This window comes from Puma concolor, chromosome C1 (assembly GCF_028749965.1).
Source record: "Puma concolor isolate L17-30 chromosome C1, mPumCon1.1.hap2, whole genome shotgun sequence".
Taxonomy (NCBI): domain Eukaryota; kingdom Metazoa; phylum Chordata; class Mammalia; order Carnivora; family Felidae; genus Puma; species Puma concolor.
The window spans coordinates 91405248-91425579 of NC_141674.1; the positions used below are offsets into that span (position 1 = coordinate 91405248).

A 20332-nucleotide genomic window follows, 5' to 3' on the forward strand; every position below is an offset into this window, starting at 1 on the left:
GTAATGATGTGTACTTTATCAGCCATTGACTTACACAATGAAAGAAGTAGTAATTGCCTGATGATGTGTCAGGTGACCTTTGGGTTTTACATATAAAAGAATTCAGAGGCGATAATACAGAACAAGTAAAAGTGACATTTTCAATATCACAGCTGGATCAGAACAACCTACTATTTGTCTACTATTTCCATGTGAACGCTGAGTACTTGAGTCGGCTTTTTCATCTTGTCACAAATTTGACTGCATTATTTGGACTTTTAGAAAGTTGTAAGTAAGTGCTATGGTAACTGATTTCAAATAAATGATTCTGATCTTAGATATTTTCAGTCTTTCCATTCTCTGAGCTCCTGTAGTGTCTACTGTCTGAATCATGCAACCCAGCACTTAATTAAACGTAAGCCTTTAATTGTGCCCTTCGGTATAAAACAGAACTTTCCATTTCTGCTGTAACACTGACTGACCTATAAAGGACTGGCACATAGTAGGATGCTGATAAAAAACCTTCAGAGGGGTTCAGTCTCTTAATTTCTGACCTGTTACACTCACAACTCAGATGGTTAAAATACTGCAGCAGGAAGGGATGTTAGCTCTCTTTACAGATATATTAAGCCATTTTCAAAATTGGCAAAAAAGAAAGAAACTCACAAATCTAAGATAATTTCCTTTCTGCTACTACGGGCCACCCTGCATTTTAATGCACAATTCAGAGATACTTTTAGGTCTCTAAATATTTTGCAAGAGGAAAAAAAATTGTTTCCCATCTCGAGAAAAAAATCAGAGGAGGAGACACAGTACTCAAAGACCACATTGAAAAAACTGTCTAATTCTGAATTAGGAAACACCCGTGGTTCATTGCTCTAAAACAGACCACACATATACAAAAAAAAAAAAAAAAAAAAAGTTTGAAGCAATCTAAAAATTAAGAAAAATTTATTGGTATTTTTATCAAATAAAAAGTGAAATTAACAAAAACCCTTTTTTATTGAGCTCTTACATCAAACTTATATAAGATTGCTTTATAAGTACTATGAGCATAGATATTAATTTATTTCCCATATATTCTAGCCAACCTAAGTATGTATTAAAGATAATATAGAATCTCTATTTCTCAATAAAATTCAAGAATTAACAGGCAAGGAAAATTGTCCTTATTTCTAATGCATGCTGATCTAGTAATTTAAACCATCATATTCTGAGCCATAAGACGAAGTTCTTAAGTATTTAAAGTAGGGATTGGACAGTTGTCCAAAAGCAAAGTAAAACAAACAAAAATTCTCATGGATTCATATATCTCATCCATTCCCAAATGGATCTTGCCAAAATACATCTACCTTAAGTTAACGCAAGGAAAATCACATAGTTTTGTTTCCCTCTCCATGGATTGCCAGCTGAGTGGTGAGAACAGTTAAGGCACCATGAGGCCTAGATGAGGGATCAACATGAATTCTTCTCCACTCTCCTCTTTCTTGGCAAGTACCTCTTACCACCAAAACCAATGTGGTTTCCACCTGATCCCTCAGGCCACCGAACTCCTACCCTTTGGAAAGGAACTCCAAAAGCCATTAGACCATTTTAACAAGAGAAGTCATTCACCTCCATATACCCTTCAAATCTGTTACATAAACGAGAGCAAGCTGGGTGTTCCTTCTGTACTGCAGCTCAACTGCTAAGTCAAACAGCTGTGAAAAGTTACAGTGGAGATACAGCCACCGCATGGCCACCCACTGTTCTTTGTGACAGCCGCCACTGCCCCTTGACACTGAAGAGCATAGCACCATCGTCACCCAATAACTAGGCAGCTTGGGAGTTTGGGATATACACACACATATATATATATGTCAGCATACATTGGTCTGAGAATTTATGCTGTCATTCTAATACCAAGAGTAATAGCTAATAACCTCTGTTTCCAAATGTATATTTGCGAAACTGCCAAACCAAGGTGGTATTTCTGCATTAGCAGAAATAGTTGCCTTTTCCAACATCAGGCATGACTTAGTTTTTTTTAGTTTTAGGTATAAATTAAAACAAACTATGGTTCTTATATGTATGAAGAAAGGAAGCTTTAGTTTCTAACTCTTTGGGCAATTATATATCATAAACATATTTTTAGGAGTCCTGACCAACTCCATAATAAAGATCCTGTCTTTTATAAGCATTAATGATCTATTATTCAAGCCAAAATGTTGTAGACTTTATGATTTTCACTTAATATTCAGACCAACTGTCTCATGACTATGTAACATCTCATATCTCGTCAGTGTCTCCAGCCCAAGAAAAGTTGGACATGTTTTTCTCTCTTATTTGAATTGTGAAATTCAAATAAATGTGAATCAAAAGAAGATGTAATCCTTATATAAAATTAGCTATTATGGTCTGCTGGCTGACTGATTAAGAACAAACTACTTAGGGAGAAACTGTGTTCTAAATTGAAGGCAAATCCCTACATAGCACCTTCATCAGAAGGAAAATAAATATGTGTCTGCAGACATAAAACTTACACTTTCTGCTCCCACGGGGCTCTCCTTTGACAGGCAGAGCCACAAAAAAAAAAAAAAAAAAAAAAAAAAGATAAACCTCTCATTATCAGCCCAAGAACACAATATGGATATGGTAACTGAATTGAATAGGAGAAAATAATTGGGTTGGAATTTATTTTTATAATATGGGAATGGAGCATTTCCTATTTTTAGTTTAAGAAGAAAGATGATTCCAGTTTAATGCTGCTGTTGATTTAGCCTGTTTCCTCATCTTTTGTGAATAACTTCCCAATGACTGAGCTAAAGGGAAAGTTGTACAACTCATAAATACCCGAACATTACTAAAACTATCCCCTGTACCTTTAGAGGCTAGAATTTACAGATAGATACTGAGGGACCTTGTGATGATGCATTGGATTAATTCACCAGCTTCTCACTTCTGTAAGTTTCTAAGAAACCAAATCTTTAGAGCTGACATATGGGAGAGTGGTGATATATTGCATTAATTCTGTAGCCCCTTACTTTCATTTTAGGTCCTATATGTTCCAATGGACATTTGTCTCCATCACAGCCACATCACACCAAACATTTGATTTGTCAGTTCATTTGGTCAAATACCACTCAAAACAAGAAGTGCTTAGGGAGGAGAAGAATCTAGCATGAGACCTGCAGCCCTTTCTCAAGTTGGCCCAAATGGCTTTTTCCTTCCAGTTTCTCAGAATCCTGCCTCCCTAGTTGTCTTTCCCTTTGATCCACCCAGGACTTCAAAGGGATAGTTTGGTGCATTCTCTCCTGTTTTTTTGTTTTCTGTTCCCCCCCGCCCCCCGACTAATGAATCTATAGCAGAATGAATTTTCCATATTCTGTTTAACGCTAAACATCAGAGTTTTCAGTTCATGGTCTCACTTCCTCTGATGCCATTCTTTTTGCTCTACAGTCTCTGCCTAAGATTATAGTTTATGTTTCCCAAGTTTTTCTGGAATAGAAGTTTATTATGGATGAAGAATAAGGAAAGATTAGGAAAAAAAACACTGAGAACTGTATATTAACTCTGTCACTACCTTTGAAACATTCTGAAACTGGCTATAAAACAAGTAATATGTGTAGTTTGTAGAGAAAAACATTTTCATGTACAGTATTTCACATCATCCTCATAGAAAAGTGATTATCAATCTTAGCGTCAATTTGCATATGAAGAAACTGAGTCTTTGACATGTTAAGTGACTTGTCCACAGCCACACAACCTGTAAAGGAGAAAGTTGGGAAGTCAACCAGGTCTAGCACATGCTTATCTTTCCCCCAAACCACCTTGCTCTCCAGTGAAAGTTAGAAAACCTGTGGTTTAAAACAATAAGGTACAAATTAACATCAATGAGAACAGGCAAATTCACAGTGGCAACGACCTATTGAGCCCTTCCAGCACAGAACAGCGAGTGAACATCTGCATGAAATATGTATATCACTGCCCTTAGAAAGGAAATATAAACTCTTTCAGAGTATGTGGGCCAAACACAATGTCTAGTGCTCTCTTTGCAGCTGCCCTTTTGTAAAACGCACACGATAATCACATAGTTAATGTCTTCCCCATGAAACTGGAATCTTTACAAAGGGAAAGAACATCAACTCTCCTTTGCATACATACCAAGAAGGAAAATAAAGTAATTCTTCCTTTCATTCTAGATTCTGGGCAATGTCATGCCTAGAGTTTCTAGGTTTACTAGAACTGTACTATAAGCCTCTGTTTCATCCTATGCACAATATTGAAAAATAGAATACTTTGAACATGGATTTTCTGAATCCATTAAATGCAGGCATGGAGTGACATAAGTCAATATACACTTATTACTTTTACAATGAAGACCCTGAAAAGAATCCTTTCAAATGTAGCAAACAATTTGACTTATGTGAAATCGTAGGCTGTATAGAACTATGGGCATCATTAAAGAATAATTGATGAATAGGACATAATAAGGAAAATAAAGTCAAGAGTTATGCAAAATTAGATGGAAGGTGCTAGGCAGTGTCTGGTGAGAAACACAACAAAACCTAAAAACAACAACAAAAACATGAGTTGTTCAGGAGTAGACCTGTCAGAAGCAGTGTGATATGTTGGAAAGACCTCTTGAGCCAGAAGGCCAGGTTTCCCTATACACTAACTGTGTAGCTGTACACAGTCCATTTAAGTTCCCATTTCTCTGATACTGTTATAAAAAGACTTTGAGATCACATGCATAGGCCCCCTTAAAATTCATGCATGTGATAAGTGGAGGGGGGTATGCTGTACAATGTTGTGCAAATATAATCTTATGAAAAGAGACGTTACTACACTGGTGGTTTTAAATGGACTTTAAATTAGTCCTGATAGGAGAAGAAATAGCCAATTGTCTATGTAACAGATAACATAGTAGCCATTTTTCAACTTCAGATTTGAGCTTTAATGAGCTATCATTTCCTCATGTTCATAATCTGGCCAAGAACTGAAATTGTATCTCTGGTTTTGGTTGAAACTTTTATAAATGGTTTTGCAGTCCTCTTGACACAGAAGCATTCAGAGAACCATTAGCCATCTTCATAAGACTACATCAAGGTCCGTTTTGTTTTGCTCTGTTGAGTTATGTAGGTCTGGCCACTACAATATTTAAATTAGGCCCGTGCTTCTCTCTGTTAAAGAAGATAAAGAATGATTCATGCGCTTATTGCCTTGGGAGATGTTGGGTTAAAGGAAAATAAGCATTTTTTGCCAGTGAAGTAATCCTTACACTCAGAATAACTACTACAGATAAATGGACTTTAAAATGGGGAATGATAACCTTCCCATCATTAAGAAGGCCTACAGGAGACCTTACCTTCAGCCTTCCTATTTAATGTAATAAGGAGTCTTTTTAAGGACTTGTCAGGGGACACAGTGGTAGATGAAACATAGCTCCAACTATGTCATAGCAAGCAGACTGAAGCCATGAGTCATCCAGTATGCTGAGAAGTGCCATCTCCAGACAGCTTTATCTAGACAAAATGCATGTGAGGATATTGAGAATTATGCAGACCTTATATGCTGTTTTTTACGCAGGATTCAAATAAAAGGGAAGGCAGATGAAAGCCAACATGGTTTCCATTTATTTTACAGTATGGCACATTTTGAGGGTGAGGAGTGAGGTGGAGGATATTTAACTTAGCCTCAGGAACCCCGAATCATAGTTCTAGATCGTACAATAAGTTGAAATGTGATCTTGGGAAAGGCTGACATAAATAATGTTTTAAAAGCATTTTAAATTATAACACTGTATCATTCTTGATACCTCAAAGAAACCACAATTGTTCATCTTTTGTCCAGTCCCATGGCTATTTCTATCCTCTATCTGTCTAGAAGGTCAAAAGCAGAGTCTAAATTAGGACATCTCGCAAAGACAAACAGCATGGGGCATATTCAATATCAGCTTATTCAGAACATACCAAAGGCATGATCTAAAGTTTTTCCTCTGACTAAGCTCTGAGTACAGACTTTAAAACAGTCCTCTATTTTCAGATCTCTTCATTTAATGTTTTATAGAATCTGGAAAATGTAGAGAAGAGGGAATCACTTTTCTTTGTCAGTCGACATGATGCCATGACAACCAGTTGCAATGTGAAAGATTGTCAAATCAACAATTGTTTTGTCTACATGATGCCAAATAACTACCAGTTTGATTGATTTGGTTTTTTTTAAGTATAAATTTGTCCAGCTGTTGAAGCATGTAGATACAAGCCTTTAAATAATCATACATTTTATTATCTGTTCAGGGAACAAACCAATTTCAAATATATTATCTCATTTTTATTCTGATTTTCCCAACAACCTGTTCACTCTCAATAGAGCAACTATTAGATTAGTTTTTTTTTTTTTTTTCAAATAAAGATTTGAAGTGGGATTTACATATCTTAGGCCTAACTATCCTAATTAATTGCTCTGTCTTCGTTTTTTAAGTGGAACTTAAGGAACTACAATGTTTTGTACATCGAATAATAGTGTGTAAATTTAGCCTGGCCCAAATAAAATGTTCAGTAAACAGAATTCAATTAGAGGCTTTTATTTTCCATCATCAACAGCAGAACCTCCAGTTTCCGGCTGGATTATTGCCCTTCTATCTACTGGCATATGTTGAATACCCTCATTGTCTTGAATAGCGTAGGTGCTGGAAAAGGAGAGTGGTTTTTCTATGTTGCATCCAGGTTTGTCTCTTTTACTTCAAATTAAAATAGTTCTCCCCTCAAATATATGAACTCCTGGTTTGGTTTCAATAGACCAATTTTACCGAAACGTCTTAACATTGTAAAGATACCAAGGCTTAAGAAAGTAATTTGGTCAAGATCACCTGACGGTAAATGTTCTAATCAGGACATGAATCCATGTCTGTATCACTCCAAAGCCTATTCTTTCCACCACTTTTTAAAATGTTTTTTTTTTTTTCATATTGTACATCGAATCCTAAAACTCTGTGGTTACCCTGGAGCTTCCCATCCATTGCCCCAGTGGTTTTCTGTCCCCTTAGGCAAGGGCAGATACCAAATAGAAAAGGAAACTATTGCTCAGCTTCAATTACAAATTCAATCTTTTATCTTATCCCTAGATATAATGCTCTCAAAAGGCAAGTATTATTGAGCATGAAAATGATTTTCTTTATTCTTCTGGATCTTATTAAAATAGCAAGAGCTGGCCCTGAATTCTTGAGCTGTGGATGGAGAGAATATACCATCTGGATCAGCCTAACCTGTGATCTATTTATTCCCTCACTTACTGTGGAGTGTCAACTATGCAGGGAACAAGATAGACTCATGGAACTTCATGGAACTTTCAGTCCAGCAGATGGCTCAGTAATAAGTAATAAGGTGTGTGGTGGGCAGAAATGCAGGGCACTGTCAGGGACATTTAACAGAGAGTGAACTTGGGCTGGAGCCCAGTGAAAACTATTCACCAGAAGTGACAAGATATTTGTGCTGTAATATGAAGTGTGACCATGAGTTAGCTGGAGGAGGGAAGATCCAGGTAGCTAGAAAAACATATTCAAGGGCTGTGATGGTTAGTTTTGTGTATCAACTTGGCTAGATGATAGTTTTCAGTTATTTAATTAAATACTAATCTAGTGCTGTGAACAACACTAGGTGTTGTTGACTATTTGGTTACATCTACTATCAGTTTATTTTAGGTAAAGGAGATTTTCCTTCATAATATGGATAAGTCTCATATAATCAGTCAAAAGGCCTTAAGAGTAAAACTGAGGTTTCCCTGAGGAAGAAGAAATTTAATCTGTGGACTGAAGCTTCACTTCCTGCTTAACAGCTTCCGGTCTGCATGAATCTACATATTTCAGACTTGTTAGCCCACAACCATGTGAGCCAATTGCTTGAAATAAATCTTATATACATTTGCACACACACACACACACACACACACACACACACACACGGTACAGTTCTTCTTTTCCCTCAAAAGTGTATGTGTCTATATGGTGTATATACTTTTCCTCATGTATATATACAGAATGAGAGAGAGAGAGAGGGTGAGAGAGAACAGAGAGAGAGAGAAGAATCCTGACTGATATAAATGCTGGTACCAGGAAGTGGGTTTGCTGCTGTAACAAATACCTTAATACGTGGAAGTAGCTTTGGAATTGGGGAATGGGCAGAGACTGGAAGAATTCTAAGGTACGTGATAGAAAATGCCTAGATCATCTTGATGAGATTATTAGTGAAAGTATGGATGTTAAAGGTACACTCTCAAAAGGAAATGAGTAACAAGTGATTGGACATTGTAGGAAATAGGATACTTTTCATAAAGTGGCAGAGAACTTGACTGAATTGTATTCTACAATTGTGTTGAAAATAGAACTTGTCGGCAATAAATTTGGATATTTAGCTGAGGATATTTCCAAGTAAAGTGTAGAAGATATGGCCCTTCTCCTTGCTGATTTTATTAAAATTCAAGTGGAAAGAAGTCCATTGAAGAAGGGACTATTAAGCAAAATGGAGCCAACACTTGATGATTTGGGAGGTTATTAGTCTATCCAGATTTCACAGAATGGTAAAGACAGAAAAACTATCATTGAGAAAGCATGCTCTGGACAGGAGACCAAGGATATGGCTGAGCAGCTTTTTGTTAAAGAGATTAGGTATGTGATTTATGGATCCAATCAACCATCTCAGCTGAAGCCAAGTATAGTGAAGGAGTTACCCAGGAAGGATCTATGGAGAATCATTTTGTCTAATGCTTGGATCACCTTGACATACAGGAGAGGCCCTGGAGGATTTTGATATTGTTATACCAGCAGAAACATTTCCATCTTGAACAGAAATGGACAGAAGCTGGATGAAATGAAAGAATGTTGTTTTACTCCCAAAATTCAGGATATGGGTTGACAGAGTTATCCAACTGCAAATACCTGCCACCATTCCAGAAATAGGAATAACAACAGAAATTGGGGAAGCTGGTAGTGAGGGCATAGAGGCCACTATGAGGGTACACAAGCACATACATATTCCTCAACAACCCCAGCCAGCATCCCTCTCATCAGGGATCACCACAGCCACAATTTACTAGCAATTGTCTCTTCCTATAATTTGTTCTGCTTCAGGTTATTTATTTTTATACAATTACTAATGCCTCTTATACCAGCTTGTTTTGACATATCCCTGAGAAGCACACTATATTTATATTACAGGTAGCGGGGGGTTACTAACATGCCTGTAATCTGCCTAGACTCCAGTTTTCATTTTATCAGTTCCTAAATAAAGACTCACAATGATTCTCCATAATTTGATCAAATTCTGACTTCCCACTGGGTCTTTTAAGATTATAGAAAATAACTGGAGATAAGGGTGTGTGTCTTGATTCCCACTACTTTCTATTGCTTAACATGAAATATCTGAGTCCTAGCGCTTTTAGCTTCCTTACATGTTCCATCCTCACGGCCATCTTTGATCCTTTAGTCACATTCTTACCCCTGTCACAATGCTCTCTATACATTCCCTACCTCTCTGCCCACCAGGTTCCTACTCGTGTCTCATAGCCAACTCATTTTCCAAAATCTTCCCAGATTGCTCAAAACTACCTAGCCCTTCTTAATTAGAGTCAGTACCAAAACTTTATTTTGCAATTTTGGGATTGTAACTTTTTACAAGCTTTGGTTTGTAACTTTTATCTAATTGTTTAATGAGTTTGACAGTCATCTCTTTCTTAACTATACCATAAGGTACTTGAAGACGTTGATTATATCTATTTTTGCAAACATCAAAACACAGGGAATAAAGCGATATAACAAAAGCCATACATATTATGATTGAGAGCTGCAGGGCAATTGAAAGCATTTCTGAATCAGTAGGGAGTCTTCTTCAAACCTCAGTCACCCATCTCTGTTTCTGGAACTATGTCCAGAAAAGCAAAATTCAAAGTTCAGTCCTCTTCAGCCATCATGATCATCCAAGATGGTGTTTATATACAGCTCCCCAAGGCCTCTCCTGCAAGGATTCTGTAGCAAAGCCTTGACATCTATATTTTTACCAATCCAATCAGGTGGTTCTGAAAGTTGAAGGACAATCTTGTAAGAAACACTGCTGTAGGGGTTCGTAATAAAACTAGATGTCCTGGAATGCAAGAAGCAATCAGGAAGAAGAGAAACACAGGCTATAGCCAGGCCCTTGGAGAATTTCCTACCCCCTGCAAGTTGTGGTCTGAAACCTTGGACTGAGGCTTTCTCTTTCTAATTCCTCACTCAACAATCTGGCCTTAAACTTACAAAGTTCTACTGAGTCTTCTGTATACACACTAACTCACTAACTCTTTTAAATCTAATAAATATGAATGTTAGAATCCTTTTACTTTCCCTCTGTTACAGGTGAAGAAACTAAAGCACAGAGGGTTAAGTAATTTGCCCAAGGCCATAGACTAAGTATATGGCAGGGCTGAAAACCAAACCCAGGTCTTCTGGCTCCCAAATCTGTACTTTTAACCAGTATAAAACCACCACTGTGTCTGGTAGGGGCTCTACATTTTGGATTTATTCTGTGCTTTTCCCACCTGCTAATGTCAATAAAATAAAAAGATAAGTATTCAATACTTATTATGTGTAAGATACCATGATAGGTACTAGGAATACAACTTAGAATAAGATTCCATCCATCCCCACCTTCAAGAAGTCTACATTACAATGGAGAATGCAGGCAAGTAAAGTAACATATAACCAAATGCATTGGTAAACATTACAATAGGGGAAAGAACAGGATATTACAGGAATATAAAGGACAGGAACCTATCTTAGTCTTGGGAACTGAAAAGATGGCCCTAAGGAAAGATCATGTGAGCTGAGATTTGAAAGATCTCCTGTAAGCAACTAAGGTAGGCTCGTGGCACTAGCAGTGTGTAGAAGAGGGTGGCCATTTGAGAGTATTATAGTCAATGGTAAAGGCACATCAAAAAACATGAGGTAAAAGAAAGTTCAGGACATTCTAAATAACATAACATAGTTCATTGTCACCATAAAGTAGTCACAAGAAGGTAAATGGTAACAGGTGAATTAAGGAGGAAAGTTTTCACAAATCTTTTCTTGATTCCTGTATTTCAACTGCTGACCTTTAGAGGTCTACTCAAACTCTTGATTATCTTCCAGGCTCAGTGGTTCAGTTTGAGGTTTTCTTGACCCATGAAATAGGATTAATCAAATCCTAGTAGCTCAGTAGAGCTCACCTTAGAACCTTCCCCTGAATTTAATATGTGCCAGTTGAGCAATTAGCCTAATAAATGAATACTTTATTTCTAAGCATACCTAGGCATGTAACTGAACATAATCTTCTCCAAACAACAAAAACATCACAGAGGATTCAGAACTCTATCTGTAAATATATCCAATAAAAGAAAGCTTAATCTAATACTTGAAAACTTGAATAATTTCTGTCAGTTGTTTAAACATTTCTAATTTATAGTTAGGGACCTTCATTTTCAATCTTCATTAACAAGCACAGGGCAATAAAGATGGATCACTATATTAATAAAACAGAATTATTATGTGTTATTTATACAGGGCAGCAATAAAATCAGACTGAGAAGATTAAGCACTCTAGCATGCTGTAATTTATGTCAAAGTAATGTCCTACTTTGAAATCAGATTCTGGCTTAAACAATGAAGTAGAACTTATATTCAAAACAGTAAAGGGGGATGGGAAAGTAAAAAACCAGCTTTAGGGGGAGTATTGAAAATCTTGTGACCAATTTAAAAGGGAGATCACTTGAGGAATATAATCCAAGACAAAGGAAGTTTAACGATGGCTCCTTCTGTCCTTCATAATCCTCCATATTTGGTCAATGTCATTTCAAAAGCAATCTTCAGAAGAGCAAGTGAGATTAAGTGTTTCAAATGTCCTCTGAGTACTCTCTGATGCTCTATCTGACCCTGACACTCTGAGTCACTACTTAGAGAAACACAAAGAAAACATTTCAGTATATTTAGGGATGTTTAGTTAGTAGAGGAAGCATCTCCACAATCAAAAAATGGCTTATACAGGAAAGCTAGCACTAGGAACGCTGAAGCCTTACTCCTACTATATTTATCCCTATTAAAACTATAAAACGATAGCTCTTTGAAATAATTTTGACAATAAATGAACAATATGGCTTATGGTAGTGTTTCTGAGACCTGATTTTGAAAATGTTTTAAGGCTGTAATTTTTAATATGGGACCCCACCAAGACGTGTGCAGCAATGTATTAGGGGAAAATGATAGCCAGAAATATAAATCTGTTGCATCACCCTGGAGAATCAATTTCACTAAAGAATTTGGAGAAAAATTTTGATTTTTTTTTACACTTAAGAGGTTTTGTCACACCCACATACAACCAGAATTACTTTTTGGGTGTGAGCCTAGAAAGTATAGTTTTTATGGGCTGTAAGGGACTGTCAAGTTTTATACGTTTTGTGTTATGAGGAAGCCCAAGATATTAGTATTACAGTTGAATTAAACAGAATGGGTCTTCAATGGAAGACAGAATAGATTATGGCCTTTCCCTAGTCTTCAGGACCGGTGTTTTTTCCAGAGATGGAATTTGCCATATTTTCCTGAGTTTCTCTCTCTCTCTCTCTCTCTCTCTCTCTCTCTCTCTCTCTATCTCCCCCTCCCTCCCTCCCTCTCTGTCTCTTTATTACACACACAGATCGTTGACTCACCAAAAGTATCTTAATATCCTGTCACAAATGTGTTCATATTTTTTTCTAAACTATATGATTGCCATTTTCCCATGCTGTAGAAGAATGAAAAACTTAAAAATACACATGATTTTAGTCTCATGTTGCTTTTGTGTTTTAAAAATTTAATGGTTGAAAAGGCTTTTTTTAATTTTTTTTTTTTTGCAGTGAATAAGGACTTGAGGTTTGAAAGAGAAAGTTTGAAGAAAACTTCTCTGAATCTCAAGTTTTCTTATCTGTAAAATGGGGATAGTAGCTGCCCTGAAATTTCACACAATATAATGTGTATGCAGGTACTTTGAAATCTGTAGATCACTGTATGCATGTCAAGGGATCCTATTTCCATTTTATGATCACATTAATTGCCTCATATAACCTTCCCCCACATACATAAAAGTACAAAAAACCCCACAAACTATAGAAATGCAAGTACAAAATAAAAACAATAAAATAGTTTCTGAATGTGTAATGTATGTCTAAAAAGCCATAATGCACAGGGCATGAAAGACTTGACCATGATTAATAATGACGAGCACAACATCTGACACAGCAAATATTTTTAAAAATGGAAAATATGGGGGCACCTGCATGGCTCAATTTGTTGAGTGTCTGACTTCAGCTCAGGTCATGATCTCATGGTTCATGAGTTCGAGCCCCACATCGTGCTCTGCGCTGTCAGCACAGAGTCTGCTTCAGATCATTTGCCTTCCTCTCTTTCTGCCCTTCCCCTGATCTCTCTCTCTCAAAAGAAATAAAAGTTCAAAATTTTTAAATAAAAATGGAAAATAATGTTGAATATTGTATCTGTCTAGCTCCAGTCAGAAAATATAAGCTATCAGTTATTTTAACCACATTGTACTGAAGCAATGAAAGTATAGAAAGCAGGGGCACCTGGGTGGCTTAGTCCATTAAGCGTCCGACTTCAGCTCAGATCATGATCTCACGGTTCATGAGTTCAAGCCCCGCATCAGGCGCTGTACTGACAGCTCAGAGCCTGGAGCCTGCTTAGGTTCTGTGTCTCCCTGTCTCTGCCCCTACCCTGCTCATGCTCTGTCTCTCTCTGTCTCTTAATAATAAATAAATGTTGAAAGAAAGAAAGAAGGAAAGAAAGAAAGAAAGAAAGAAAGAAAGAAAGAAAGAAAGAAAGAAAGAAAGAAAGAAAGAAAGAAAGAAAGAATAAAGTATAGAAAGCAAATATTACTGCATCAGGGAGATGACAACTGCAAAAGGAGCGATATTTCAAAGGGAAGAGGTTAGTGACTTAAACTTAGCAGCTGGAGAAGAGCTCACACAGCTGATTTTCATACCTCTAAGGACAAAGAGATGTTTGGCTGAAGGATCTCCAGGCTTAGTATTAGGGAGGGACAGCCCTGTGTCCGGGACTCAGAGGAAGTGGAGGAAATCTCTTCCTCTCCCAGCTCTCCAGTCTCCCTCTCAAATCCCATTTTAACACAGAGCCAGCTCCGAGCTGGCAGAACAGAAATGTGGTGGGCAGAATTCCAGCCCTAGAATCACAAAGCAGAGTATGGAAGGGCAGGTTTGGAGCTGGCACAATAGCATCACACCCGACTCAAACATGGGAATGGCAGACTGCATGCAAGAATAAAGGAACAGAGGAAAAAAAAGAAATGAAGGAACCATTCATTTATTCATAGCTGACAGGGCAAAAATCTAAGCTCCCTATAGTGCTTTCTCAAACCTGTATTCCCGGAGACTGGATATAAGCTGAAATTTATGAATCATATCACATTCAAATGCACTAGGGAAGTTTGCTATTTAGAGGAATTTCATGGCAAATTGTTTTGCGAGACAAATAATCACTCACTAATTTAACTGGTGCATAAATCACAATTTTCATACATTTGGTTTGCTTAAGCAAATTGGATCTATACTGAAAAATATGAGATTCATATTATAAAATCTCTAATACCTGCTTGGGTCCCAGAGGACATCCTCAACATACAATAAGGTGCCAGATTGAGTTGGGACAATTTTAGTCCTTAGAAAGATGATAAACTCCTGTTTCCTCACACCCACCCTGGTCCAAGTTTGAAGGTATCACAGGAGAGATCGAAGGAATTGGTGACATTGATAAAACAAAATGTAAATCTGTGAGAAGTATTAAGAAAGAAAAGGTAGAGGTTTGTGTGTGTGTGTGTGTGTGTGTGTGTGTGTGTGTGTGTGTGTGTGTTAGATGGAAGTGTGCTGTAGTCTTCTGGAACAGATGGTCTGATACCTCAGGAGAAGAATGGGTTGCGAGACAGCATTTAGGTTGTCCTATTTCGCCCAACTGCATACTGTCCTGGGAAGATCATTGTTTTGTCTTCCCTCACTCCCATGACCAGTAAGAGCCAAAAAATTATGACAGTAACCAAAAAGCACCATAGTTATGTCATAAAATGTACAGCTGAAATGGAGAGCAACTGATAACTAATCAAAACAACATATCAAGTCCCTGAGCAGTCCCTGTGCTATCTTCCACTCCTTCCATGAATGAGAGCTGGAGAATTATACCCAAAAGAGAAAATTGTTAAAGAATATAATGACGAATAGAAAATATGGAAAACATAAAGTGCTCAAATAAGAGGTCTCTATCTTATGTTGCATCCATGTCTGACACCCACATTCTAAATCTACCAGAAGGTGTATATACTAGGACTTGGGTTTTAGCTTTTCAACCTGATTAGACATTACCAGCCAATGTGGCTAATATTCCTGTAACACAAGAGAGTAACTAGATAATTGAGAAAGGCAAAAACTATAATATAAACATAATTCAACAATCTAGATGGAGCCTAGACATATTATAAAAAATGTAAGAACACTAAAGAAAAAGAGAAAATTGTTGTTTTTCATAAAAAGTAGATTGTTAAAAAGAAAGTCAAATTAGAGTGGCAAAAAAAGAAAAAAAAAAAAAACCTCAAGAGCAAGACTAGGTGCAAAAGAGAGAGTGGAGTGATATATAAAAATATTTAGAAGGGGGCACATGGGTGGCTCAGTGGGTTAAGCATCCGGTTCTTGATTTCAGCTCAGAGCATGATCTCACGGTTCATGAGTTTGAGCCCCACATCAAACTTCATGCAGACAGTGTGGAGCCTGCTTGGGATTCTCTCTCTACCTCTCTTTGCCTGTCCCCTGTTTGCTCCCTCTCTAAATAAATAAATAAATAAATAAATAAACACACATTTTTAAAAAGTTTAAAAAATATTTAGAGGAAAGAAGTTTTGGTTCTGAGCATTATATCTAGGTAAACTGACATTTGAATATATCAGTCTATAGACGAACCTAAGAATACAAAGCTTAAAAAGGTTTGGCACACAGAAACCATCTTTGGAAACATTCTTGGAAAAACATAAACAAATCTAGGGGATTGATAAGGGTGTGTGGTAATTTAGTAAAAATCTACCATTATATTATATATCAATCCAAACCACACCACGGTAATTAATCCAAACAACGTAAAATTATATACGACAGCAAAGTAGAGGGAGTAGTGGTAGGTGGGTAGCCTGGAGGAAATGAGAAGGAAATGACGGTATGGATACATCTTATTTGGGCTAAGATATAAACATTGTTAAGCTTAGGAAGTTGAAAACAAAAAATAATATATATATGAGACTTACTCTATGTAACACTACAATTAGAATGTGTAATTTCCATGGCAGGAAAGAACCAATAAAAGATATGTAGGTAAGGAGGAAAAGGGGAAAAAATGGTATATGGCAAAAAATCTAATTCAATAATAAAAATAATTTAAAATTTTAAGTTTATCAGTTAAAAGCAGTAAACTACCATGTTGAATAATGCTAGTATCCTACTACTAGTGATAGATGAGCAGTAAAATGGTATAGAAAGTTTAAATCAAAGGGAAAGGAACAAATATAACCCATAGTTATGAATCAAACAAACATTGGGTGAGCATTTCAATATCAGACAATAAACAGAATAGGAGATTCCAGGTAGCTCAGTAGGTTAAAGCATCTGACTCTTGATTTCCGCTCAGGTCATGATCTCACAGTTTGTGAGATCCTGCTCCATGTGGGCTCTGTGCTGACACCACAGAGCCTGCTTGGGATTCTCTCTCCCTCTATCTCTCTGTCCCTCCCCCATTTATGTGTGCTCTCTCTCTCTCACTCTCAAAATAAAATAAATAAATAAAACTTTTTAAAAAGAAAATAAATGCCAAGCTGGTGACTTAACAACGGAATCTGTGGTTTCCCCAATATTATTCCAGAGGAGCAGCAAATTGAGCCTGTTCTGATTTAGAGGCCCCACAACTGAGCATTCCTGAACAGATTATAGGTCATGATAAGCTTCTTACTGAAGTGATAGGTTCTTTCCCTACTCAATACCATTGGCCAAATAGCCAAATAACAAAATAGTATTTGATGGCAAACAGGTAATTTATTCAACGGCCAGAGAATGGAGAAGGGAACTCATGCTCTAACGGCACCTTCTTCCAAGTGTCCATCAACAGATGAATGAATAAAGAAGATCTGGTTGTATATAAACAATGGAATATTCTTCAGTCATAAGAAAGAATGAAATCTTGCCATTTTCAATGACATGGACAGAGCTAAAGAGTATAATGCTAAGCAAAATAAATCAGAGAAAGACAAATACCAGATGATTTCATTCATATGTGGAATTTAAGAAAGAAACCAAATTAGCAAAGGAAAACAAAGCGGGGGAGAGGGAGAGAGAGAGAGAGAGAGAGAGAGAGAGAGAGAGAGAGAGAGAAAGCAAGAAACAGACTCTTAACTACAGAAAATAAACTGTTACCAGAGGGGAGAGGTGGGGGATTGGGTTAAATAGGTGATGGGGGTTAAGAAGTGCACTTGTCATGACAAGCACAGGGTGGTGTATAGAAGTGTTGAATCACTATATTGTACACCTGAAACTAATATCACAGTGTATGTTAACTGTACGGGAATTAAAATTCTTTTTTAAATAAAGAATGAATGAATGAATGAATGAATGAATGAATAAATAAATAAATATGACATTTTCTTTCCCAGTAGGTCTCATTGTCATAGTTTTGTAGGGTTAGGGTAATTAAGGATTGGTAAAAAAGCTGACCTTGGGGTTTTTCAGGGAAGAGAGAGGAGACTTCTCTAAATTAGAGTGCCACCTGTTTTCTTCCTTTAAGTGGACACAGTAGAATCTGTCCTGGCACCGGTCAATGTGTTTTTGTTATTACAATGATAGTAAAACCTTGGTATGTGAGCATAATTCATTCCAGGAACACGCTTGTAATCCAAAGCACTTGTATATCAAAGCGAATTTCCCCATAAGAAATAATGGAAGCTCAGATGATTCCTTCTACAACCCCAAAATATTCATATAAAATGATTACAACTCTGTAATATAATACAAAATCATAAAGAAAATACAAAATATGAAGTAAAATAAGCAAATTAACCTGGATTTACCTTTGGAAACCTTCGTGGCTGGTGTGAGGGAGACACAAGAGAGGAGGGTTATTGCGTGGGATGACTTTCACTATCACTAATGGATGTTGACTACAGTCCAGTATTATTAACTCTTGTCATATACTGTATTTAATGTAACTGACAATAAGACAGCAGAGGAAAGGGTCTCTACCTGCAGACACCCTTACTTAGAATGAAGCAAAGCATTCCTAAACTTACTCTTGTGTGGAAAAGCAAAGGACCGTCCACAGGTAATTTGAAGTGACAAAAAATAGGGGGAGAGCCAAGATGGTGGAACAGCATGGAAGTTTTTTGTGTCTTGCGTCCATGAAATGCAGCCAGATCAACACTAAACTATCCTGCACTCCCAGAAAACTGATTTGGGGATTAACACAACAATCTGCACAACCTGAACCACAGAACTCAGCAGGTACATGGCACAGAGTGGTGAACTGGGGGAGAGGGAAGCTACAGAAGGCAGGGAGCTATTTTTGCTTGCAAAGAGAGGATGGAGGGTGGGTGGGGAGCAGAGTATGAGAAAAACACCCCCCCCCCAAAAGCAGCTGGAGAGAAAGTGGAAAAGTGGAAACAGCTGCAGGGACTGTACTAAAAAGGAAGGAGAAAGGAGAGGGTTTAAATTCCATTAAGACTCTATACAGGAGGAGCGCAGAATCTGAAACTCTGCAGCTGATACCTGGTGGTGCTCTGCTGAGAAGGGTGAATCCTCAGGAGCAGAGTGTAGTCTGGGGATCTTCAGGCCACATGGGGAGAGGCGGTTCCCCTGCTGGGAGGATATCTGGCAGAGGCTGTGTCAAGGCAAAGGCCCCAGTGGACCCAGAAGAACAACCACATTCACTGGTGCTGGAACAAGGTGGTAAAGGGTGCAGCCTGGTACCAGAGGTGTGTTGCGATTTTCCATAAACCTTGAAATGCTGCTGCTACACAATCGTGTGAACTTTTTCTGGGGCAGGCTAGTACCCAGCAATAGTCTCCGGGCATTGGCAGCAGCACGGTCTTGCGAACGTTCCTGGGCGCAGTCGGCACCCGGCAGTGCTTGGTGAGACCCTCCTGCAGAGGAGCAGAACGGTCAAAGCCACAGTCCCTCAGAAATAAGGGGTCGGGAAAAACAGCCACATCTGAGATGAAACTCAGGAGGGAGGTGCTGCCTAGGGCTTGGTCACAGACAGGGTAAAAATGGGGAGTGGACAGAAGCCAGAGACAAAGTGTGTGCCATTATAGATCAGGGAGAACAGAGTTCCGCGACTGGGTATCTGAGTGACGCCATTTTCAACCCCCGCGTTCATGCGCATACACACCTACAACAACCACAATAATCTACCCCAGTAGGCTAAGCAGCGCCATCTAGTGGAGAACGGAGCCATTACACTAAGCCCTGCCCAACTGCCAACCTCGCTCTTCAGGAACAGAAGTCTCTCCATGTGCTCAGTTTACGGACTGTAAACCGCTTCATGATTTGACTTCTAGGGGGAAAACAAAGTAATTTCAGTTGTATTTCAGTCTGTTCGCTGGTCCATCTATTCAATTTTCTTTTTTTTCATTGCTTTTCTTTTTCTTGAATACAGAAAGAGAAAAAACTTATTTTTATTTTCAATTTTTATTAAAAATATGTCTTTCATTTTTTTCTACTATATTTTTTATTTTTTTGGTAAATTTTTCAAGTTCTATTTTACTTCCATCATTTCATTTTATTCTATTTCATTGTATTCATTTTTTCAAATTTTCAAACGTTTTCCTTTTTTTTTTCTTCCCTTTTTTCTCTAATCTATCAAGCTCCTTTCAACACCCATACCAAAACACACCTAGGATCTAGCATCATTTACTCGATTTGTGTGCGTGTGTTGTTTTTAATTTTTTAATTTTATTTTTTACCTTATTAATTCCTTTTCTCCCTTAAAAATGACACAATGAAGGAATTCACCCCAAAAGAAAGAGCAGGAAGAAATGACAGCCAGGGACTTAATCAACACAGATACAAGCAAGATGTCTGAACCAGAATTTAGCATCATGATAATAAGAATACTAGCTGGAGTCAAAAATAGGTTAGAATCCCTTTCTACAGAGATAAAAGAAGTAAAAGCCAGTCAGGATGATATAAAAAATGCTATAACTGAGCTGCAATCTCGAATGGATTGCATTCGATGAATGAGGCAGAGCAGCAAATCAGCAATATAGAGGACAAACTTATGGAGAATAAT

At 37.6% G+C, this 20332-nt stretch overlaps 1 long non-coding RNA gene across 1 annotated transcript in view; it reads right to left on the reverse strand.

Moving 5' to 3' along the window:
* Positions 1-19104, reverse strand: part of LOC147578214 (uncharacterized) — a 163064-nt gene extending 143960 nt beyond the window's left edge. The window contains exon 1 of the long non-coding RNA XR_015254224.1: positions 18811-19104. This is a non-coding gene — a long non-coding RNA (uncharacterized LOC147578214). The remainder of the gene's footprint in view (positions 1-18810) is intronic.
* Between the last annotated feature and the right edge of the window lie 1228 nt (positions 19105-20332).